Source organism: Lynx canadensis, chromosome E1 (assembly GCF_007474595.2).
Source record: "Lynx canadensis isolate LIC74 chromosome E1, mLynCan4.pri.v2, whole genome shotgun sequence".
In the NCBI taxonomy this organism is placed as follows: Eukaryota; Metazoa; Chordata; class Mammalia; order Carnivora; family Felidae; genus Lynx; species Lynx canadensis.
Window position 1 is genome coordinate 23,132,339 of NC_044316.2, and position 26,174 is coordinate 23,158,512.

Genomic DNA, 26,174 nt, shown 5'->3' on the forward strand with positions numbered 1-26,174 from the left:
AGTGGGGGATCTTTGCCCCATGGAAGAATAAACACATTCCTTACTCGCAATGGAATTAGCAGACCTCACAGGCTTTTCAGTGACTCTCCTGGAGGCCTTAATGTCATAGGAAGGTGACTCTAAACATGATTAGCTATACAACCAAACTTAGTCCAAATTTGGTTGAATTCCACATTAAATGGCAGTGCATGTTTAGATGAAGATACCCCAAAGGTGAAGGGTGGAAAAGTGTGACAATCTTTTGTCAGTCAGTAGCCAAAGCCACACAAGGTTTCTTAGAAACAATTCAGTCACTGGTGTAGGGGTCATTGGTCAATCTTTGGGGAGGAGAGGACAGGGCTGTGGGTTGTTTGGGTATATTTCAAAGCCCATGTTTTCATTGTCCCACCAACTCTTAGCTGAGTTCTAGAGTCCAGAGTTTTTCTGCATTAGAGCCATCAGATCTGCACATGTCATGGGGAGGAAAGATAAGGGGCAGTGGCCAGTGTCTCCAGAACCATGGGGGGGGGGGGGTCTGTCTGGCAAGTTACTAGAGGCCTCCAACCCAGCACTGCTCATTAGAGGCAAGAATCATGGCGCACCTGGGTGGCTCAGTCAGTTGAGTGTCTGACTCTTTTTTTTTTTTTTTCCAACGTTTTTTTATTTATTTTTGGGACAGAGAGAGACGGAGCATGAACGGGGGAGGGGCAGAGAGAGAGGGAGACACAGAATCGGAAACAGGCTCCAGGCTCGGAGCCATCCGCCCAGAGCCTGACGCGGGGCTCGAACTCCCGGACCGCGAGATCATGACCTGGCTGAAGTCGGACGCTTAACCGACTGCGCCACCCAGGCGCCCCAGAGTGTCTGACTCTTGATTTCGGCTCAGGTCATGATCTTGTGAGTCATGAGTTCAAGCCTCACACTAGGCTCTGTGCTGATAGCACGGAGCCTGCTTGGGATTGTCTGTCTCCTCTCTCTCTCACTCTCAAAATACATAAACTTTAAGAAAATGAAGCAAGAGTCACGCCCTGGGCCCTACTCTTCCCCACCGCCTTAGTCACCCCATCTTGGTCCCATCCTGGCCAGGTGAGTTTCAACGGGCTGCTTCGCTTCTCTGAGGCCTCGGGTTCTATATCTGTGAAATGGAGGACTTAATGTCAATGTGCCACTTAGGGTCACAGCTCTGAAGTGAGAATCCGGTGAGACTCTGAATGTCCTCCTCTCAAGCGTGTTCACACACCATGGTTTGGTGCATTGTCCTAGAGCACTTGGGCATGTGAGGGGACGTGGATGGAGATTTTGTTTTATGTTTCTTACCTTTCTAAGAGGAGCTTCAGATGGTAAACCCGCCATTACCTCTGACTTAGTCCAGAACCTGTTATTTGTGTACCTATGCTTTTGGACAGAACATTCCAGAGCAGGAGCAAAGGCAGAAGGACCTGGGCCTGCCCCATCTGTGTTTCTTTCATTTACTTCCTTGGAGATTATTCATGTAAATCTGTTTCCCATTTGCAAGTTCTTTTTTTTTTTTTTGGTAGTTTTATGGTTTTATTAACACAAATATTACATGCACATAAGCTGTCTGTCTCTTCAATTTCTTTGCTGCGCAGGCTGGCGTTGGGATTGGTGGCTCTGATGGCCAGCTAGGCTGCTCTTTCTACAGTAGCTTTGTGGTTCTTGGAGGAGATACTGTGAGCAATCTCTGTACAGTAAGATTTGTCACACATCAGCAGCACTTCAACCTCCTTGACATTGTGAACTAGGAACTTCTGGAAGCCACTGGACAGCCTGTGCTTTGTTTTCTTATTGGTCCTGTAACCAGTGTTGGGCATTAAGATCTGACCCTTGAATCTTCTGCATACCATGTTGTCAATGCCTCTGGGTTTCCACCGGTTGCACTGAATTTTGACATATCAGTCTGAAAGGCACCAGATGAACTTCTTGGCCCTCTGTTGCACAATCTTGGACTTCACCAGAGGTCTGAGAGTGGCCATGATGCCAAGTAGGAGCTGGCTGCCACCTCCGCAGGTAGCCGAGGAAGAGAGGAGAAAGTGGCATGTGAGGGCTTCGCATTTGCAAGTTCTACAGGGGCCAGACCATGTCCTTCTTGGTCACCATTATACCTCCAGTACCTCATAGGGTGCCTGGTGCATAGTAGGTTCTCTATAAAGACATGTTGAGTGGATAAAAGTTCATCAATGCATGGATGAATAGATAAACGGGTTGCATTTTTTTTTTAAATTTAAAAACCATTGGCATACTGAATCCACAACACACCTACGATGGACTTCGGATCGCCCAGTTTCTACCTCATCAGATAAGCAGGCAGCCTGGGTTCCTAGTTTCCTTGTATAGATGGAGCAGCTGTGTCAGGGAAAGCAAGGTGGGGCATAGTGCTAAAGCCCACCAAGGGAGTCGCAAGGATAGTCATTAGCCCTTTGGGTAATTAGTTCCTTAAGTATCCACATTACTGGTTGTTTTCCAGCCACCTCAGGATCTCATGCTTCTGTTGCCCTGCCCTGCCCATTCCCTGTGAAGGAGACTGCAAAAAGTTTAGAGCCACCGTCCCTAGACATTTGGGGAATAGTGTTACAGGCACTCTATCTCCAAATCCTGCTAGAGGAACCAGGATGAACCCAGAGGAGAAAGGATGATCCTATGGGTCAGCCTGGAGGAGTGTGTGGCCAGCACAGCATAGGACAAACCCAGAGGAGTGTTTTGGTATCAAGGGTGTGGCAATGCAAGCATGTTAGAGACTCGCTTCAGGATGGCACCCCTGAATGTGGTGCCTGTGTATGGGTCTGATGTCCTAAAAAGCATGCTTCTCATCCCCAGGTACAGGGCAGTGGGTCAGGGAGTACAAGGAGCTGCAGTAAAAATAGTTCATTTTCCCAGAGCATTGATTTTATTCAGAGATAAGTAAATTGTTTGAGTTTATTTGTTTAAATTCAAGTTAGTTAACATACAGTGTAGTGTTGGTTTCAGGAGTAGAACTCAGTGATTCATCACTTACATACAATACCCAGCATTCCTCCCAACAGGTGCCCCCCCTTAGTGCTCATCACCCATTTAGCCCATCCCCCCCACCTCCCCTCCAGCAACCCTCAGAACCCTTTGTTCTCTGTATTTAAGAGTCTCTTATGGTTGTCTGCCTCTCTATTTTTATCTTATTTTTCCTTTCCTTCCCCTATGTTCATCTGCTTTGTTTCTTAAATTCCACGGATGAGTGAAATCATATGATGGTTGTCTTTCTCTGACTTATTTCCTTTAGCATAATACACTCTATTTCCAACCACATTGTTGAAAATGGCAAGATTTCATTCTTTTTGATGGCTGAGTGAATATTCCATTGTGTGTGTGTGTGTGTGTGTGTGTGTGTGTGTGTGTATGTGTGTGTGTATCACATCATCTTTGTCCATTCATCAGTTGATGGACATTTGGGCTGTTTCCATACTATGGCTATCATTGATAATACTGCTTATAAACATTGGGGTGCCTGGGCCCATTCAAATCGGTATTTTCATATCCTTCAAGTAAATACTTAGTAGTGCAATTGCTGGGTCATAAGGTAGTTCTATTTTTAATTTTTTGAGGAACCTCCACACTGTTTTCCAGAGCGGCTGCACCAGTTTGCATTTACACCAATAATGCAAAAGTGTTCCCTTTTCTCTGCATCCTTGCCAACGCTTGTTGTTTCCTGGGTTGTTCATTTTAGCCATTCTGACAGGTGTGAGGTGGTACAGAGATAAGTAATTTTAACTGCATTTTTATATAAAAGCAAATGCATGAACATGATAGAAAATACAAAATTTACACACATTTTTAAGATAAGATACGGGGCTTCAGAGAAATCTCCCATTTGCAGTGATCTAAAACCACAGGCCCCTTGAGAAACACAAATTCAATCTTCTCTGGCATTAATGGTACTTCAGTAGAAAAGTTTCAGAAGCACTGGCCTGAAAGAGCCATGCAGAAAATACCACCCATTGACAGTGTCCCCACCTTCCATGCATGATGCTAGACCCTTACTCCATGCAGGGAAGGTCCCCTTGATGAGACAAAGGCATCGGTACAGCAACAGCCTCTCACTTCATCTGGGCTGACCCTTGGATCCCAAGAGATCAACTTGCTGTCCTTCTTCTCCCAGGTTGTCTGAGACATAAGTTTGACAGGAGAGGAGTTACATTCCTTTTGTCATTTGCTGTATTTCCCGTGGCTAGTACAGCGCTCAGCACAACGAAGCACTCAGTTAAGGTGGGTTAGGATGAACTCAACTCCAGACACCTGCACCTGCTCCTTCCTTCCTCCTGAGGGCAGTGGCAGCTCTGGTCTCGGATCCCTAGGGAGCCCAAAGCAAACAGCACAGGCCCAGCTAACAGCAAGTGCAGCTCTAGCTGGGACGTGGTGAGGAGGGGTGGGGGAGGGGGGGCAACTTACACTTCCTTTGTTCCCAGGCTAACAGCTTAAGAAATTCTTTCCAGAGACACTAGTTTTTTACTTTTATTCACATTTTTGAGCCGAGGACGCTGAGATGACAAAGGAAAAAGGCTAGACAGGCAGATAGTGAGTTAGCAGCTCTGCTCTGAGTATGCAGAGATCCATAGTGAATGGGATCTGAGTCTGGGGTTACCTGCAGTAAGTTTACTCTTTGGCAAACTATGGTTGCCCAAGCAGATTCCCTGGGGGCCCCCAGCTCTAGCTCCTTCCTGAGACCTCCTGCCTAGTGAAGCTCCTCTGGGTCTCCCTGGCATAAGTCCCCCCAGAAAGCGGGAATGGTGTCTAAACAATCTTTGTGCCCCTTACTGCTTAGTGGAGCCTCTGCACATAAGACACCCCCAATAAATATTTACTAGTGATGAGAATGATGGCAACTTACCAAATAGTTATGAGTCATTTAGCTAAGTTGTATTCTGTGCAGTCTGCTGGGCCTAGAGTTTCAATGACAAATAAGAAACAATCTCTTCCCTCAGGGGGCTCTTGGCTCAGCAGGGAAAGCTGCCTTCTCAGACAGTATGAGTGCTGCCTGCTCTCTAGCCAGTGGACCCAGTAGCTAACATGAAAACTTCTAAAGCCTCTGAGGTGGGCTTGGCCTCCCACAGCTGAAATCATGGGGGGCCAAAGGGAGGATGGCGTTAAAGGGGACCTTTCACAATCACAGGAATGCCCAGAGTGGGTGGGCTGGAGGGTGACCTTCCCATCACCCCGTAGGAAAGTGAGGCCAGGCTAACACCTGTTGAGACAGGTAACTCCCATTTGCCCATTGTCCTGTGTTTGCAGAGGAGAAGCAGAGAACTCTGGGGAGGAAGGGGATGGGTCACAAGCAGGTGAGCCTGCTTTGGCTGGCACCAAGGCATCAGCACTGAGGTAAGGGGGCCATCCCAGGAGGATGTATAACTCCAGCTTTCCAGGTCTTACCGCAAACAAGCTGTTTCTCAAGCACAACATTGGGGGGAGGGGGAGGGGAGCAGGTAGGTGGGACAGACTGGAGAGGGGCACTGGGCGGAGGTAGGAATCTAGCACAAGTGTGCACATTAGGTTGTAGAGATATAAGAGTTCAGGAGGGAGGGAGAATGGGAGGAGGGGAGAAAGAGGGAGAGGGAAGCTAATATTGTATGGGATATTGAGTTGATTAATAATAATGCTTGATCTCTTGTATCATTCCCTGTGGCCCAGGGCCTGAAAGGTCTTAGCCGTGCTTTGGAATGCAGTGAAATCCTGAGGCAAGCCCAGAGAGCCAGCCCAGTGGAAACACTGTCTTACCCAGGTGTCTAGAAGTTTCTCCCCCATACCCAGAGTTCCTCACCCAGTGCATTTCATTGCTTAGGGGAAGGGGCCGGTGGGCAGTGTCTCTGGTCACAACTATAGCTTCTGAGTCAGGAGCACAGCAGAGGAAGAGCAAACTGTCCACTGGCGCTGCTTTGGTGGTGGAGGGGAGATGGGGAAGAGGAGACTCTAAGCAGGAGGGGCAGGCCCATGGCCGTGAAGCATCAGTGCTGCCTTTAGATGCCTCTTTCTCCCTTCAGGTCTTTCCCTGCCATTCATTCTTACCTGATGCCACTTGAATAAAAACCTCGTCCAGGGGAAGCAGCACACTGCAATTCGCCCTGGACCACACCCCAGTAGACCACCTGGAGGAGAGGAGACTAGGTATTTCCTTCTAGGTGGGAGGCCTCCTCTGGACTCTGGCCCCAGTCTGCATTCTGCTCCTGGGTGAGACTGCAGGCTCAGCAGGACTTGAAAATATCCCCCCCTGAGGATCCCTAGAGCATGCCTCCTTCCTCCCGCTTCCCCCAACACATCAAATACAGCAGACCTGGGTGGGAGGGTGGAGTTAACAAACACAGCCAGGCTTGGGGGAGGCTTGCAGGCCTCTCCTTCACACTCCCAACTCCAGCCGGAGGAAATCTCGCCCCCGCCCCTCCCAGGACTTCAAAGCCAGCTGTTTGTTTGCCTGGCTACAGAGCAGCAACAATGCTTTCCCTTTTGACCTAAGAAAGCATCCCTCCATGTTGCAAGAAGACTACTGGCCAGGGGGGGCAGCCTAGAGCACAGGACCCTGCTAACAGGGCTGTGAGGTGGGCATTCCTGTCAGCCTGCCCTGCCAGTATCAGACCAGAGAATGTGTTGAGAAGGCCTGATAGGAACTGTGTCCCCAGACCCCTGGATACACCTCTGGAAAGACTGCCCCAGCCAGGACTCAGTTCAGAGAGGGCAGGTTCCAACCCATCACAGGATGGTGTAACTGGCCACCAGAATGTACTGGGGAATGGAGACCACAACCCCATGTACTACCTGCTCCCTTGAAGGCTACCCTTGGTTCCAGGAACTGCTCACCACAAAAATGGTTGTATGGTGTGTGTGCTTGTCCATGTCAGGTGTATGTGTGTCCATGGGCATATGTGTGTACAGGAATGTGCATATCCCAGTGATCCCAGACACCAGCATACAGTTCTCGAGGAACCATGCCCTTGACTTACATTCTGAAAACAAACTTTCATGCTTGATCTGAATGCAAGAGCAGAGAATGGTATATGAGAAGCAGTACATTAATCCAGCCAATCAGCTCAAGAAATGGAGAAACCAATCTTAGGACTTACTTAGGCCTTATTTAGCCTTCAACTTACTTCTGCCAGGTCAATGATACACTCATATTTTCAGGGATCCTCAAAGAGGCATGAAAAGTCATCCCAGGTTGTAGCACCCAGCATGCAGTTAGACCTTTAACAAGATTTTTTGGTAATGATGATGATGATTTTTCCCTGAAGAATGCCCCCCCCCCGCCATATTCTCTATCCCACGCAGAAGAGGATACTGAGAGCATCTAGGATCTTTCTGAAGAGATGGCCCCACAAGAGACACACTGTAGTGTAGGGGAAAGTGTGTGGACGCTAAAGTCATTAACCACTGGGTTCACATCCTAATTGTGTCACTTATTCCCTGCATGACCCTGAGAATACAACTTAACACTCTGATCTTACATTTCTTCATCTATAAAGAGACTGAAGCCTATCAGAAGACTCTACCTTCAAAAAGGAATATTGCTGGTGATTATCATAAGAGGAGATTATTTGGCGAAGGACAGCCTTGGGGCAGGAACCCAGGTCTGGGCTGCAGGTTCCACGCATGTGATATCCTTGGTAGCTCCCTTCACAGTGTAGAGACACAGCACCCATGGTAGTTTAGAGCGCAGACATCACTGCTGGACTGCTGGAGTCCAACCCCACCTACCACTTTTAGCTGCTTGACCTTGCACAAGCACTTAATTTCTGTGCCTCAGTTGCCTCATCTGTAAAACAATGCTAATAACAGTCTCTACCACAAAGGACTGTTGCCAAGACAAAATGAGTTAATGCATATGAAGTACTTAGAAAATGGATGGCACATCGTAAGTGCCATGTAATGTTTGCAATTTTTATTATTGGAATGCCAATACTGGATTCACATAATACTGTCCTTGTAAATACTGTTCAGGGGAAATTACAAATATTTGGTGAAGATGAGAAGCATGTGTCAGAGTAGGAGAAGGCTTATTGATTTACAAGTATGGATTGTGAGCAAGACAGGGGCAAGGCAGATTTGGGCAACTAGGATTTCAGTCTCAAAAGCAAACCCTGAATTCATTTGTGTTAGTCAGAAGGATGGATGGTAACCCCACTAAGCCAGGTAGTATAAAGCTGAGCAGAGAACTCTGTCTCCTGCTGTCCCCTCCCTTCCTGGGGTTCTTCTATCATCTCTTAAGAACATTTTAAAAACCATGAGCTTCCTGGTTTCACATAAGAAATTTAAGTTTAACTCTATGGCAAAAATCTCAAAGTACCAATGCTCTGAAATTTGAGTTTTATCCTGTCCCAGAACAGCAGCCCCAAATGACTTCACCTACCCCTGACTGATCAGGTGTTTGCCGGTAACCTGTCGGCAGCCTCCATATTTCCCCTTTTGTCTCTGTAACAGAATAGATTTCTGTCCTAGTTTCTCCCTACAGACCTCGCCCTGACCTAGAGAGCTCCGAAGTGCTTCAGGAAAGGATATGGGGGATGGAATGGGGAAAAAGCCAAATAAGCCACCATGGCTCCTAGCCTGAATTAGTAGGCAATGCAGAACAACCTCTCTTTGCATTCCCCAAGTCCAGATCTCACTCTACACAAGGCATGCTTTATCACATTTATAGATGGCTGGTTATGAAGTAGGAACACAAATGACTAAATTTAATGAGAATATGCATATATATATATATATATATATATATATATATATATTTCTTCTTTTGGGGCTTTTTTCTTCTCTTTTTAACAAATAACAGATTTCCAGAAATGTAACTCAAATGAAAAACATATGGGTTTAGTTAACCCTAAACTTAAGTCAACAATGTGCCATAGTTGTTGAGAAGACAAAAATCTAGAGTGCATCAATAGAAGCAACTGCGTCCAGATCATGTGACATAAGAGCCCAGCCATGTTTGCAATCAGACCCCACCTTAAAATCTGGCCATCACTTTTCTTTTCTTTTTGCTTTTCTTTTCTTTATTTCCTTTCCTTTCCTTTCCTTTCCTTTCCTTTTCTTTTCCTTTTTTAAGTTTATTTACTTTGAGAGAGAGAAAGATAGCAAGCTGGGGAGGGGCAGAGAGGGAGAGAGAGAGAATCTCAAGCAGACTCCACTGCCAGTGCAGAGCCCAATGTGGGGCTCGAACTCATGAACTATGAGATCATGTCCCAAGCCGAAATCTAGAGTTGTTCACTTAACTGACTGAGCCACCCAAGTGCCCCACTGGCCATCACTTTTCAAGAGAGATATTGACCAACTGAAAAGCATTGAGAAGAGAATAATCAGAATAGTGAAAGGTCTGGAAACTTTCATTCAGACAACAGCAAACATCCTAGAGATGAGTAGTCTCACAGGGAAGATCTAATGAGAACATATACTTGAAGAGGTGTTATGTAGAGGAGAAAACACATTGCTCTCTGGACCAGTGGGCAGATTGTGGATCCACATGAGAATTATTTAACTGTTTTCAATGAGGAAACCCTACCCTAGCAGTTGGTGAAGGCTGGAGGATGATCTTGCTGGGATGTGGTATAGAGATAACTACATTCAATAGGAGGTTGGATAAGATAAGCCATTCAACTGTAAGAGTCTGTGAGTTTATATTTTTAAAAAAGTTATAAGTAGGCCAAGTCTTCTGTTTAGGCAAAACAGAATATCTGCCTAACACTCCCACTATTAGAGTCATTTAACTGGGTAAAGCCATTGTTTGTTCTGAAATATCTTTTTTCTTTTCTTTCCTTTTCTTTTCCTTTCCTGTTATTTTGAGAGAGATAGAGAGCAATTGAGGGAGGGGAAGAGACAGAGGGAGACAGAATTCCAAGCAGGCTCTGAGCTGTCAGCACAGAGTCCAATGTGGGGACTCAAACTCATGAACTGTGAGATCATGACCTGAGCTGAAATCAAGAGTCGGCACTTAACTGACTGAGCCACCCAGGCGCCCCTGAAATATCTCTCTTAAAGTGAAATATGTTATCTAAGAAGCATGACACATTAGCACAGATAGCTAGTTAGAGGGAAGTTTGGAATCATGGAAATAGCATTCAACTATGAATGATATTGAATAGCATTCAACTATGAATCAGATGATTGTGGTTTGAACCTTCCACTTATTATCTATGTGGTCTTAAGCAAGTTATTTACCTCTTTGAGTCTCTGTTTCTTCATCTATTAAATGATAATAAAAATGCATATTATCAAATACCAAAGGCATATACATTTTGCTGGTACAGATCTAGCAGGCACAGCATAGCTCCAGAGCCAATAATTCTGGTGACATATCATAATTAAGATAACATGTTCCTTTAATAACAGCTATCAACTTTCACCACTTTCATTCATATTTTAGCGGCTATCCCAGGCAATGCAATAAGGCAAGAAAAGAAATAAAGGGTATAATGATTGGAAAGTAAAAAATAAAATTACTGCTATTTGTTGACAATGTGATTGTCTTCATAGAAAATCCAAGAGAATTTATACACAAATTATTGTAACTATTACAAGAATTGTGCAAGGTTGCTGAATTCATACTCATCATATCAAAAAAATCAAAAGCATTCTTATACACCTGCAAAAACGAATTAGGAAGTGTAATCTTTAAGAGTTCCTGTCACTATATGCACAAAAACTAAAAAGTATATTGGTATTAGCAATGGATCTAATAAAATTATGTTGACCCAAATGGAGAAATTATAAAACCTTGACAGTCAGAAGGCCTAAAAACAAATAGAGCAGTATACCATGTTCATCGATGGAATACACAATATTATTTTTTAAATCCCAAATTACTCTATAAATTCAACATAGATCCAATAACAATCCCAATTTGGCCATATCTGTGCATAGAGAACTTTCAAGCTAATCTGAAAATATGATAGAAAAGAGCCAAGAATAGTAAAGACAATTTTGAAGAAGAAGGAGGCATTTTGCTTTACCACAAGTGAAAATTTTTAATAAGGCCATAGTAATTAAAATGATGTGATTCTGACACAGAGAGAGATAAGTAACTCCAATGGAATGGAATAGAAAGCTCAGAAATAGACCCACACATTTAAGAATTTGGCATTTACAGCAATGGTATCACAAATCACTGAGAAAATGATGGACAATTCAACAAATGGTGCTAAAATAATTGATTATCAATATGGAAAATTAAAATAATATTATCTTCTTACCTTACACTGTATATAAAGCACAGCTGAAAGCTTTGATGTGAAAAAAGCAAAAATTTAAAGCTCTTAGAAGAAAATATTGGAGAATAGTTTTGTGCCCTTGGAGTAGGGCAAGATTTCTTAGGTAAGATCCTAAAAACACAATAGTATAAAGAATAAATTTGAGTATGTTAAAATATAAATTTAATATATTAACTGTGTTTAATATATTAATTACATTGAACTGGGAAAAAAATCCACAACAAACAAAGTTAAAAGTCAAGCCCAGAGTGGGAGAACATCTTTACAATGAATATTACTAACAAAGGGTAAGATCCAGATTATTTAAGAAATTCTAACAAACCCACTTTTTAAAAAAGGATCAACAGGGGCGCCTGGGTGGCGCAGTCGGTTAAGCGTCCGACTTCAGCCAGGTCACGATCTCGCAGTGCGTGAGTTCGAGCCCCGTGTCAGGCTCTGGGCTGATGGCTCAGAGCCTAGAGCCTGTTTCCAATTCTGTGTCTCCCTCTCTCTCTGCCCCTCCCCCGTTCATGCTCTGTCCCAAAAATAAATAAACGTTGAAAAAAAAAAATTTTTAAAAAGGATCAACAACCTAAGAGAAAAATATGCAAAACATATGAACAAGAAAGTCACAGGAAAGGAAACGCAATGGGCAAAAAACATATGTAAAGGTACTTGACCTCACTGGTATTTTGAGAAATGCAACTTAAAATCATAATAAGAGCGACTTCCAGGTAAGGATACCAGGTTGATATCCGTGAAGAATATCACGATTAGATGGAAATTTTAAAAAGCCAGTAGGTTCCCAGATGTCCTTCCTTGCTTTATGCAGCCAGAACTTTGAAGAAAATAAAACAAAGAGTCCTTGGAAAACAAAACAGCAGACAAACGTGAGGGGCAGTAATTATACAGAGAACAAGAGGATTAAGTGAATGTTCATATACCAAATGCTGATGAAGTGAAGGAACCCTATACCCTCCAGGAAAAGATTGGGAAATGCTTCTCTAAGGATTCTGACTGGTCCAAGGGGAAAAGTTTAACACTTCTGACATCAGGGGCTCCCCCAAGGACATGACCCAGCCATATAACCCTACAGTGAGCCCCATAATCTCAAACTCAGAGCTCTCAGTTTTTTAGTGCCCCATGTTTATATATTAGTGAGCATCTGGGGATCACCAGACTACTAAGGAAGACCTCTACCATAAACAATAGAGATGAAAACAAACACAGAAAAAAGCAACCTGGAGAAAACAGGTTCTAAGTAGGAAAAGGAAACTAAAGACAAATAAACAAAATCTGAACAAATAAAAAAAGATTATTATTCTTAGGTAAGAGTAGATATTACTATATCCATAAAACAAGAGCAGGAAGCTTTGAAATGAACAGTCATGGAATTTAAAAAATGTTAGAAATTTAAAATAAAGAAATTTAAAATACATATGATAACACCAATGGAAAACTTAAGTGGATTGGAAGATAAAGTTGAGAAAATTCCCTGAAAGGTGAATAAAAGACAAAGAGGAAAAAAAAAAGAGAGAGAGAGAGAAAATAAAATAAGACCAATCCAGGAATTCCAACATTTGAACTATAGGAGTTCCAGAGAGAACAGAAAAAATGGAAGAGAGGAAATTCTCAGATAAATAATCCAAGAAAATTTTTCCAGAGGACATGGCTTTCCAGATGGAAAAGGCTCACCAAATGTCCAGCATATCAGATGGAAACAGATCAATCCATCCATACATATTCTTAAACACATAAAATACAGAATAGATTCAAACCAACTTCAGAAAAGTAGTTACTGTGAAAGTATGAGAGGGGAAAAGAGTGGGAAGGAATACAGAGTGAGTTTCAACTAAATCTGTAATGTTTCTTCAAGAAGGAACTGGATATGGCAAAATGTTAATTTTTGTTAAATATGGGTAGTAGTACATGAGTATCTGTAATCTTCTCTGAACTATTCTTATATGTTTCATAATTAAAATATGAATGCAATGAGGCTCAGGAAAATACATAAGAATAATCACAGCAGCAAAAAACTGGAAATAAATTAAATGTCCACCCCAGGAATATAGATAAGTTGTGGTATATTCATATGAGGGATTGTTCAATAAAAAGGAATGAACAACTAATACATGAATAATGTGAATGAATATCAAAGATATCTTAAGAAAGGGAGCCAGGTATGAAAATGTGTATGATTTAACAATAGGCAAAATGAATAGAGGGTGATAGAAGTCAGAATAGCCTAGAGAGAACAGAAGGATTAGGAGATTGAATGGAAAAGACAATAAGGGAACTTTCTGGTTTGATAGAAGTGTTCTATACCTTGCTTTGAATGGAAGTTACATGAGTGTATGTAATTATCAAAGCTCACTGAACTGAATACTTACAATCTGTCATTTTATTTTCTGTAAATTACACTTCAATGATGAATGAATGAATGAATGAATGAATGAAGTGGGAAAAACAGGTGACAAAAGGGAACTTCAAAATTAAATTTTGGGTAGAAACTGGTGGTCTCCACTCTGTGTCCCTTCATGTCCACTATGTAAAAGTCCCAGGTGGGTTTGGAGAGCAAAGGTTTATAGAGAGGGTCTATGTCTCTTTTGTATTTTCATCTTTTTATTTGCTCCAGAATCCACATGTAATGGTACCAGTGTGATGGTCTGCTTCAGAAATCTGGGAAGAGGTAGACAAAAATGCTACAAAGAAAAATCACAGAACTCACATCTCATCTTGGCCAGCCTCCTTCTGATCCTATCTGTGAAGCTCCCTGACAACATTCCTGACCAGGGGTGAGTCAGTCTCATGCCTGAACCTCTGCAGTGACAAAGAGCTCCCTCTTTGGTGCAAACACCAATAACACTAAGTGGGAAACCTTAGTGAGTGCTGTGCCTGTCACCATTCTCAGCCCTTTTTGTGTATTGACTCATCCCAAGTCAGCTCGTTCTAAATTTGGACAGCTCTACCTGCAGAAAGTTCAGACAGGACTCCCAAATTTCCCTGCTATCTTCATAGGTCTCTTAACTGAGGGGGAATGAGGATTTTCACTTTGGAACGAGTTACCCATGGAGATGACAGAGGAACAGGGAGTTGGTATTCATTGTGCTACGTGTTTATCTTCGTAAGAACATTGTTTCCTGGGCTCTGAAGTAATAGCAGTAGTAATAGGAATAGTTAACATTTATTGAGGCACACGCTCACTTTACTTGCATGTGCCTCATTTAATCCACAAAACAACCCTGTTTTTCTATAGACGAGCAACTTGATGCTTTGAAAGTTTAAGTCACTATCTTAAGGCCCCGGAGCTGGTTGCCAGAATTCCAGCCCAGGCTCTCTGACCAGAGGCTGAGCTGTTAAGCATTCCAGTCCTCTTCTGGTACCTCTCTGTGGTCTGAGCAAATTGCCTTCCCCGTTTCCTTAAGTATGAAACAGGAGAGCGGCATTCAAAGACCCTAAAGCCCAGGCCTCACTCCGAGAATCTGTGTTCTAAGCTATAGGTGTCTATAATCCTTTCCCATCTGGAATGTGCCCAGCATAACCTTTCCTAGGGCATCCAGCTAACATATGGAGATTAGGAAGAAGGGGAAGATGAAGAGATACATGACCCTATGACCCAGCAATTGCACTACTAGGAATTTATCCAAAGGATACAGGAATGCTGATTTGAAGGGGCACATGCACCCCAATGTTTATAGCAGTGCTATCAACAAGAGCCCAATTATGGAAAGAGCCCGAATGTCCATCAACTGATGAATGGATTAAAAAGATGTATGTATATATGTACACATATATATATACACATATTCATACATCTTTTTAATCCATTCATCATTTTATATGTGTGTGTGTGTGTGTGTGTGTGTGTGATGAAATACTACTCGGCAATGAAAAAGAATGAAATCTTGCCATTTGCAACAATGTGGATGGAACTGGAGGCTATTATGCTAAGTGAAATAAGTCAGTAAGAGAAAGACAGATATCACATGATTTCACACATATGTGGAATTTGAGAAACTTAGCAGATGATCATAGGGGAAGGAAAAGAAAAATAAGATAAAAACAGAGAGGGAGGCAAACCATAAGAGACTCTTAAATACAGAGAACAAACTGAGGGTTGGGGGGGTGGGGAAAATGGGTGATTAACATTAAATAGGGCACTTGTTGGGATGGACACTGGGTGTTATATGTAAGCAATGAATCACTGGATTCTACTCCTGAAGGCAAGACTACACTGTATGTTAACTAACTTGAGAATTAAAAAAAAAAAAAAAAAAAAAAAAAGGGTTAAATTCCAAGCTTTTGAAGCCAAAGAGAGAGAGGGAAAGAAAGAAATACATGAATGAATGAGTGAACGAATGAAGAGGAATCTAGCATTTTCCTTCCAGAAGGCTGTCCCCAGTCAACTTTTCCTGGAGTGAAAAAAAAAAAGAAAAAGAAAAAGAAAAAAGGGTCCTCGTCTTACTTTTTAGTTTCAGTTGCTTTTCACCAGTTGGCTTCAAATCCCAGGGCATGAATAAAGCCAGCTTCAACCCCAGGGCTTTCTCTCAAGGCCCAGCTGTAGGCTAGAAGCAGAAAGTGAATATGCGCAGAGTGGCCAATTAGTTCACTGACTGCCCTCATGACCTCTGACCCCTGCTGGGCCACCCCATCCATTAGCTGTCCTCTGCCCCCTCCACACTCCTCTCTCCCAGTTAGAGTCGATGTCGGGCCATTCTCTTTCAGCAAAGAAACATGCTCCCGCATTCAGCCAGCCGCTTCCACTTGCTGTTCTTTTGTCTCCTCCCTCTGTTGCCCTTGTTGCTAACCTGGTCACCACTCCTTGACCCTAGGCTGGGCTCTCTCCCCGCCTGGGAGTGGGGAGGGGCAGTATGCCAAGGCAGGGCTTGCTGGGAGGAAGAAGGCACACTCTTGCTTTTCCTTTCTGCTTGGATTTCAGCCCACAGGCTTTGAGTTTTAATCCCATTCCTCATCGTGAGAGAATCCCTGTAATGCTTTCTCTGGGATCATGATTTCTTTCAAAGGCAAGTGTTTTTGAAGATTTCTGTAAGTTGGGAAGTCAGCAGTATGTTCCTTTGAGATGTTGGCTATTCCTCTATGAGGTTGGGGGGAAAAACTATATGTATAGAAGTTCTGTGTGTATATATATATTATATATTATATTATATATATATGTATTATATGTATAATATATATGGTTAAGAGAGAAAAGGCTAGTTCAAGATTATGGGTGTGTGAGTACCTATTTGTGAAATAAGGTAAAGCATCTATCAAAAGAGGAAAGTGAACTAATTTCATTGCACTTGAGAAAAGCCTTCTAAGTGTTCATTGCATCTGCTAATTCTTTAGCCTTCCAGCTCAGAGAGCAAGGGAGCTAGTGGTGAGTTTACTAGAAAAGGCTACGTTTGGGGGAGTCAGACCCATTGCATTGAAATCCACGTCCTTCCACTTGTCAACTGGGTGACTTTTGGTAGAAACAGTGGCTTCCAATTTTCTGAGTGCATTCCATGTGCCGATCACTTTACATACGTCATGTCATTTAACCTCATAATATAAGCAGCAAGGCAGACGTTACTAGCCATCAACCTCTCTGTTGTCCAATAAAGAAATGAAGGCTAAGAGAAATGAAATTATTTGTTCAGGGTTGTATAAATAGTAATTGGCAGGAAAGGAATGGGAGTGAGGTATACATGACCTCAGCATCCTTAAAAGCAGTGCCATGCCACCTCCCAGTTACAGCGCACCTGAGTTATTTAAGTTTTATGAGCTTTAGTTTCCACACCTGTGAAGCACCTGATAGTAATGACTAACCAGTCCCGAATGCTTATTATATCTCAGGCATTTTTCTTTTTTTTTTTTTTTTTAATTTTTTTTTATTTACGTTTATTTATTTTTGGGACAGAGAGAGACAGAGCATGAACGGGGGAGGGGCAGAGAGAGAGGGAGACACAGAATCGGAAGCAGGCTCCAGGCTCTGAGCCATCAGCCCAGAGCCCGACGCGGGGCTCGAACTCACAGACCGCGAGATCGTGACCTGAGCTGAAGTCGGCCACTTAACCGACTGAGCCACCCAGGCGCCCCTCAGGCATTTTTCTAAATACTGACATGCCATATCTCACTTAATCATCTCAAAGTTCTTTTTTTTTTAATGTTTTATTTTTGAGAGAGAGACAGAGCGCAAGCAGGGGAGGGACAGAGAGAGAAGGAGACACAGAATCCGAAGCAGGCTCCAGGCTCCGAGCTGTCAGCACAGAGCCAGATGCGGGGCTCGAAGCCACAGGGCCGTGAGATCATGACCTGAGCCGAAGTTGGTCACCCAACCGACTGAGGTGCCCCAATCGTCTCAAAGTTCTAAACACAAGAACTGTCTTATTCCCATTTTACAGAGGAGGAAACTGAGGCTTTGAGAGGTTGAGAATCCAGATCGTACACGGCTAATAAGTAGCAGAGCTGGGATTCTATTTTGAGCCTGTTTGGCACCAGGCCCAGGCTCTTTCTTTTTTCCGCTCTAGGATAGTTGCCTCAAGAAGGCCTGCTGACCAAGAAGATAGAGTCTGTACACGAAGAGAGGGCTACAGGAATGTAAGGAAGGAGGAAACGAATCCCAATGGAGAGCAACGCGGCCGGTTTTGTGGGTGGAAATTCACTTTAATGCCGGTAAGGCTCAGAAATACCGCTGTTTTATCAAGTGAGGCACACCCTAATTATGTACTAGTGTTTATGCTGAAGAGGGGGGCAGAGTCCTTGCCATAATGTCTAATAAATAGTAAGGCAGGTGCTGTATCTTATTTATCTTGGTCTTACTCTCCCTTTCCCTTCCCCTGCCCACCCCCATAGCAGCTTGCATAGTGCCTTGCACCATAGTAGATACAGGTCCCTCTGCCCCTATCTTTCATTCCCTAAATGATAAGTTCCTACCTCAGGAAGGATTTGGTTGGGGCTAAGTGGCTTTCTTGGTTTGGAGGACGCTGCAGTCCCACAGCTGGAAGACCCCATTCCCTCTCCTCTCTCTCCCTGCAGCACCTCTGTCAAGAAGCCCACAGGCTGAATGATGGGGGGCCCGCTGCACCAGCAATGATTTATGGTTCTTTGTTATACAAGCCCTTTCACATTCCTCCCTGTCCTCTTTTTTGCAACCAATTCATCATGACATTTAAATGAAACTTCGGATAGGGAACTCTGGTTCACAGTCCCGAAGACAATCGTTCAGGACACCTGAGCAACAATAGATCTAGTATTCAGATCTATAAAAAGACCACTTCTCCATCAGGATTATCTCAGATTTCCCTGCTTTTCCCAAGGACCCAGGGAAATGCTTTTATTTCTACCTTAAAGAATCCCAGGACTCAGCCTGAACAGTGAAAAGAAAGGGGCCACATGCAGCAAACTGCCTGGGGAGGACAGTGCTCTGTAATTTCCCCATAATTAAAATAACAGAGGCCCCACGGAAGATATGAAAACAGTATATCAGTCTGGGCTGCAGAATAACTTTGCAAAGGTGCCTCAGAGTTGTTTTACTCAGTGCTCTGGGAACCCCAGCTTTGTTGGGTCAATCAACCATCAAAAGGATGATGGCAAAGTGAAGTGAAATTTTCTTGGTTCTTCATTCTATTAATATGCGCTGATGTCACACTAATCAAAGTAAACCCTTTAGCATGGCTGTAGGAGTAAACCAGCAGTGAGCATCTCCTTCTGCTTGTTATCAAGCCTCTATCACTCAGACCACTCATGGCATACCGTATGCTGGCATTATCTTGACTATGTCAGTACAGTCAGCAGAATCGAGACTTCAATTCTTGAGGAAAAATCACATTAACTTTAGTACAAAATCATTGTAAAAAAAAAAAGAGCATTTTTAAATGTCTATTTATTTATTTTGAGAGAGAGCACAAGCAGGGGAGGAGCAGAGAAGGAGGGAGAGAGAGAATCCCACGCAGGCTCTGTGCTGTCAGCACAGAGCCCAACGTAAGACTCAGACTCACAAACCGTGAGATCATACCCTGAGCCAAGATCAAGAGCCAGACCCTTAATGAACTGGGCCATCCAGGAGCCCCTGGGCATTTTTAATTTTATTGATTGACTGTTGTGTATCATCACCTTATTGTAAAAAGAACTATGGGGGCGCCTGGGTGGCGCAGTCGGTTAAGCGTCCGACTTCAGCCAGGTCACAATCTCGCGGTCCGTGAGTTCGAGCCCCACGTCGGGCTCTGGGCTGATGGCTCGGAGCCTGGAGCCTGTTTCCGATTCTGTGTCTCCCTCTCTCTCTGCCCCTCCCCCATTCATGCTCTGTCTCTCTCTGTCCCAAAAATAAATAAACGTTGAAAAAAAAAATTAAAAAAAAAAAATAAAAAAAAATAAAAAGAACTATGATAGTTAGAGACTAGCATCCATACATGATTTTTTTTCACATGATTTTTCATAACCAAGATGAGTAGGTGATGCCTTCTAATTTCTTATTGCACGATGCTAAACTCACTATTCTCTGTGCCTCATTTTCCCTTTGTACACAATTACGAGATGAATGTTTCACTTCCTACCCTTCTCAAAGACAAAACACAAAATGCAATGTAAACAATGAGATATTTTCTATAATAATGTGTCCAAAAAGTTAGGCATACATCTTAATTTCAGGGAACCACATCCTACTTTAAATGCACCAAGGACTCTCAAATAATATCATTTGTAAGACAAATAAGCCCCTTGTATACTGGTTTAAACCATCCACATTTTCAAGTAATAAGGTTGCTTAAAAGAGAAGTTCATTCAGTTAAACTTGCAAAGTTCCTAGGGTTCACTCTATGCACTTGGTAGTATAAAGTATTTTTAAGTATATATACCAGCTTCAAATGTTTATCATTTCAGGAATGTCTTTGCTTCCCATTCCTTAAATGCAGTGATTTACCTTTGACCTTAAGATGTAACATTTCATTGTTCATTCCAGATGATTCTGTTTCTGCTTTGTCATTTGCAAAATAGGAGTTTATCCCAAAGCAATTAGACAAAACAAAGTAAGAGACATGCATTTAAAAGATACATGGAAGGGCACCTGGGTGGCTCAGTCATGTGAGTGTCCAACTCTTGGTTTCTGCTCAGGTCATGATTTCACAGTTTGTGGGATTGAGCCCTGCATTGGGCTCTGCACTGACAGCATAGAACCTGCTTGGTATTCTCTCTTTCCCTCTCTCTCTGCCCCCTCCCTCTCAAAAATAAATAAATAAACATTAAAAGAATTTTTAAGGAGCGTCTGGGTGGCTCAGTCAGTTAAGTGTCAGACTTTGGCTCAGGTCATGATCTCACAGTTCACGAGTTCGAGTTCCACGTCAGGCTCTGTGCTGACAGCTCAGAGCCTGGAGCCTGCTTTGGATTCTGTGTCTCCCTCTCTCTCGGCCCCTTCCCCACTTGTGCTCTGTCTCTCTCTCTCAAAAATAAATAAACATAAAACATTTTTTAAATTTTTTTTAAAAAGTAAAACAAAAAAGATACATGGAAAATAAATAAATAAATAAATAAATAAATAAATGATACATGGAGAGCAAGATTTTTAAAATACTAATGTTTTATAAAATTTGTTAACATTCACACAAATTAAGTAATATCAAATATGACAATCTGAGTTGTATTTTTGCCCAAGAGTTCTGTCCCTCAAACTGAAAATAATTCTGTGTTAGATCCACAGTTCTTAAACTATAGCCCAAGATACCACAGGGTGCATAGCAATAAGCCTATGGGGAAGCACAGAATATTTAATTTGTTTGTTTATTCCAATATGCCTAACATATAGTGTTACATTTGTTTCAGGTGTACAAAAAGCTATTCAATAATTCATACATCACCCAGTGCTCATCACAAGAGTACTCCTTAATCCCATCACCTTTTTCACCCGTCCCCCTACTCACCTCCCCTCTGAAACTATCAGTTTGTTCTCTATAGTTAAATTTCTTGGTTTGTCTCTCTCTCTCTCTCTTTTTTTTCCTCTTTGCTCATTTGTTTTGTTTCTTAAATTCCAAAATGGGTGAAATCATATGTTATTTGTCTTTCTCTGACTTATTTCACTATAATCATATATATGCCACATCTTCTTTATCCATTCATCTATCAATGGATGCTTGGATTGCTTCCATACTTTGCCTACTGTAAATAATGCTGCTATAAACATAGAGATGTATGTATCCCTTTGAATTAATGTTTTTGTGTTTTGGGAGTAAATATCCAGTAGTGTGATTACTGGATCGTAGGGAAATTTTCATTTTAACTTTTTGAGGAACCTCCATACTGTTTTCCACAGTGTCCGCACCAGTTTATATTCCCATCAGCAGTGCACGAGGGTTCCTTTTTCTCCACATCCTCTCCAAAACTTGTTTCTTGTGTTTTTGATTTTAGCCATTCCAACAAGTGTGAGGTGATATCTTGCTGTTGTTTCAATCTGCATTTCCCTGACGATGAGTGATGTTAAGCATCTTTTCATGTGTCTATTGGGCATCTGGAAATCTTTGAAGAAATGTCTGTTCGTATCTTCTGCTCATTTTGTAATTGGATTATTTGTTTTTTGGGTGTTGAGCTGTATAAGTTCTTTATATATTTTAGATACTAATCTTTTATCAGATATGTCATTTGCAATATCTTCTCCCATTCCATAGGTTGCCTTTAGTTTTATTGTTTCCTTTGAGTGGAGAAGCTTTTTATTTTGATATAGTCCCAATAGTTTATTTTTGCTTTTATTTCCCTTGCCTCAGGAGACATGTCTAGAAAAATGTTGCTATGGCTGATATCAGAGACATAACTGCCCATGCTCTCTTTTAGGATTTTTATGGTTTCAGGTCTTACATTTAGGTCCTTAATCCATTTTGAGTTTACTTTTGTGGATGGTGTAAGAAAGTGGTCTAGTTTCATTCTTCCACATGTAGCTGACCAGTTTTCTCAATACCTTTTGTTGAAGAGGCTTTTTCCCATTGGATATTCTTTCCTGCTTGGTCATATAATTGTAGGTTTATTTCTGGGTTTTCTATTCTGTTCCATTGATCAATGTGTCTATTTTTGTGCCGGCACCATACTGTTTTGATTATTACAGCTTTGTAATATAACTTGAAATCTGGAATTGTGATACCTCCAGTTTAGCTTTTCTTTTTCAAAATTGCTTTAGCTATTTAGGGCCTTTTGTGGTTCCATACAAATTTTAGGATTGTTTGCTCTAGTTCTGTGAAAAATTCTGTTTGTATTTTGATAGGGATTACATTAAATCTGTAGTTTGCTTTAGGTAGTATAGACATTTTAACAGTATTTATTCTTCCAGTCCATGAGCATGAAATATCTTTCCATTTCTTTGTGTCAACTTCAATTTTTTTCATCAATGTTTATAGTTTTCAGGTCTTTTACCTCTTTGGTTAGGTTTATTCTTAGGAATCTTATTAGTTTGAATGCAATTGTAAATGGGATTGTTTTATTAATTTCTCTTTCTACTGCTTCATTATTAGTGTGTAGAAATGCAACAGATTTCTGGACATTGATTTTATATCCTGTGACTTTACTGAATTCATTTGTCAGTTCTAGTAGCTTCTTGGTGGAGTCTTTCGGGTTTTCTATATATTGTATCATGTCATCTGCAAATAGTGAAAGTTTTACTTCTTCCTTACCAGTTCAGATGAATTTAATTTCTTTTTGTTGTCTGCCTGTTGTGGCTAGGACTTCCAGTACTATGTTGAATAAAAGTGATGAGCGTGGACATCCTTGTTTTGTTTCTGACCTTAGGGGGAAAGCTCTCAGTTTCTCCCCATTGAGTGTGATATTCACTGTGGGGCTTTCATATATGGTCTTTATTAGAAACATATAATATTTAAATTTTTTAAGGGCAACATAGTGATACTCAACATCTGTTAGAAATTATGTGAACTTCTAGTATGAGGTAGATTATGGTTTCAACATTAAACTTACTCTTTTAATGATGTCATATCTTTGCAAAGATGAGTTTTCTGCACTTGCTGTGATGAAAAGCAAGTACTGCATGAATACCATCAGTATGGAGCAGGAAATGAGTGTGGTGGTGTCTAATATGAGCTCAAGGTTGGAGAAGTTGTGCAGCACCCAGCAGCCTCACATCTCCCATTAGCAAGTAATTTGACTATTTAAAAATGAAATAGGGGCACCTGGGTGGCTCAGTCAGTTAAGCATCTGACTTGGGCTCAGGTTATGATCTCACAGCTTATGAGTTCCAGTCCCGCGTCGGGCTCTGTGCTGACAGCTCAGACCCTGGAACCTGCTTCCGATTCTGTCTCCATATCTCTCTGCCCCTCCCCTGCTCACGTTCTGTCTCTCTCTCTCAAAATAAATAAACATTAAAAAATTTTTAATGAAATAAGAATACTATTCGCTCTTTCAATTTGTATGTATTTTAATGGCTACTCAATTGTGAAATCATAAATATGTGTTAAGATATTTGGATCTAGGGGCGCCTGGGTGGCTCAGTCGGTTGAGCGCCGACTTCGGCTCAGGTCACGATCTCACGCTCCGTGAGTTCGAGCCCTGCATCGGGCCCCTGTGCTGACAGCTCAGAGCCCGGAGCCTGTTTCAGATTCTGTGTCTCCCTCTCTCTGACCCTCCCCCGTTCGTGCTCTGTCTCTCTCTGTCTCAAAAATAAATAAATGTTAAAAAAAAATTAAAAGAAAAAAAGATATTTGGATCTAACAACTTAACAAGTGGAATTACTAGGTATTTCCTTTGGTGTGAGTTGTCATGAAAAAATTACTGAGACTTGAAGACCACAGTTAATCAAGAAAGGTTGAGAACCTTGGTTTTGTCGATTGTAAACTGAGTCTAATAATAGGGTCTACTATGCAGGGTTGCTGTGAGATTAAATAAATTAATATATGAACAATATTTAGAATAGTATCTGGCAAGCTGTGATAGTAGAAGTATTATCACCTCATTACCAGCACTTTTTGGGGTTTTTTTTTGTTTTTTTGTGGGGTTTTTTTTGTTTTGTTTTTTTGCTTTTTAGTTCACATCTTTTCATTTACTCTCAGCACTTAAAAACAAGGAGGCTTGTGGGTGCCTGGGTGGCTTAGTTGGTTAAGTGTCTGCCTTCAGCTCAGGTCACAATCTGATGGCTCGTGAGTTTGAACCTCACGTTGGGCTCTGTGCTGACAGCTCAGAGCCTGGAACCTGCTTCAGATTCTGTGTCTCCCTCTCTTTCTGCCCCTCCCCCACTTGCCCGCGCGCTCTCTCTCTCTCTCTCTCAAAAGTAAAAATAAACATTTAAAAAAAACACGAAGGCTTAATAAAAACAGAGAAACTTTTTTCTGTACTCTCTCTCAAACACACAAGACATAATGAATAAGGCCCAATGGGTCCCTCATCTCCAAAAGTCTAGGATCACTCAGGCAGGTAGCCCTACACAAAGCACAATGATGAAGGGTATAACCAGGAGCCACAAGTATGTTTTTCTGTCACCTTTTCTTAGGTTATCAATGCATTCAAGAATCTCATGATTTCTTTGCAATGATTCAAAATCCCTAGAATAACAAGAATGTGATCAATGTCCCAAGGTTCCACACCATGTCATGTTTTTGTTTTTTCAAACTCAGAGCTTGCCAATGCAAGAACTTTGTCTCCAAAGCCAAGGTCTGTAGAGACTTTCTCAAACTGGCTGAGTGTAGCACCTGCATGTGCTGACAAGAAGCCTCATCATCTGCAGACAGCTTCTCCCTAAGTTTCCTGAGAGCTGCTAGTATCTCCACTTTGTCTTGAGTGTACAGGCCTCTTTCCAACTTTCCTGCCATGAGATCTCCATCCATCCCTGCTCACCTTGTCTGAAGGTGCCCTGGTTCGTTCGTTTTCTTTCTTTCTTTCTTTCTTTCTTTCTTTCTTTCTTTCTTTCTTTCTTTCTTTCTTTCTTTCTTTCTCTTTTAATGTTTATTTAATTTTTGAGAGAGAGGGAGACAGAGCAGGAGTTGGGGAGGGGCAGAGAGAGAGAGAGAGAGAGAGGGAGACACAGAATCTGAAGCGGGCTCCAGGCTCTGAGGCATCAGCACAGAGCCCGATGCAAGGCTCAAACCCATGAACTGCAAGATCATGACCTGAGCTGAAGTCAGATGCTTAACTGACCGAGTCACCCAGGTGCCCCTGTCCTGGTTGTTTCTTTGCAAATAATCTGATGACCTCCAAGGTTTTGTTTTGTTTTTTTTTAATGTTTATTTATTTTTGAAAGAGAGAGTGTGAGCAAGCAGGGGAAGGGCAGAGAGAGAGGGGGACAGAGGATCTGAAGTGGGCTTTGCACTGACAGCAGAGAGCCTGATGCAGGGCTTGAACTTGAGAACTTTGAGATCGTGACCTGAGCCAAAGTCCTAGGCTTAACCAACTGAGCCACCCAGACACCCCTGAAAACCTCCAGAGTTTTAAAGGCCTGGCTGATAGCTGCCTTCCAGTTGCTCTCCACTTAGCAGTTGCTTTCCACTTAGCTCATCTATCACAAAGTCGTATTTTCAGACTTTTTAATTTTCTCCATTGAATCATTAAATTCACTTAGTTGCTCCAGAGTTTCCTCTTTGGTTTCTTCATATTCATCTCTATCACATTCCTCTTTGCATTCCTCCAGAGCTTGTAATTGCTGCATTAGTCTGTTCAACTTTTTTCTTCCAATTTAGTTCTCTAAACGCTGCTTTAATTTACTTGTCTCTGTCTTTCCTCTGGAAGCCATTTTGATCTCTTGTCTCTTAGCACTTTGAACTCTGCACCATGTTGACTGGTCCCAAAGTGCATAGACCCACAGCTGTTGAAGTTCCAACTGTTACAAACTTGAGGAAAGTGAAATTGTTCATCAGGACTACAAGAGGCTCAGAGTTCAAACCAATTGGATGTGCAGTTGGGTCCTCAGGTCCTCGGGTTCCCCTCTCCCCAGGACAGTTCTTTTCAATGATCTTTTTACTTATTTCTGTGTATAAAGGAAAGAAAAAAAATCCAATTGCTTTTTTTAATAACTAGAAACAGAATTTG

At 42.1% G+C, this 26,174-nt stretch overlaps 2 pseudogenes; both read right to left on the reverse strand.

Annotated features, from left to right (window-relative positions):
- Positions 1-980: 980 nt before the first annotated feature.
- Positions 981-1,973, reverse strand: LOC115500285 (annotated as a pseudogene).
- Positions 1,974-24,714: 22,741 nt separating this feature from the next.
- Positions 24,715-25,939, reverse strand: LOC115501544 (annotated as a pseudogene).
- Between the last annotated feature and the right edge of the window lie 235 nt (positions 25,940-26,174).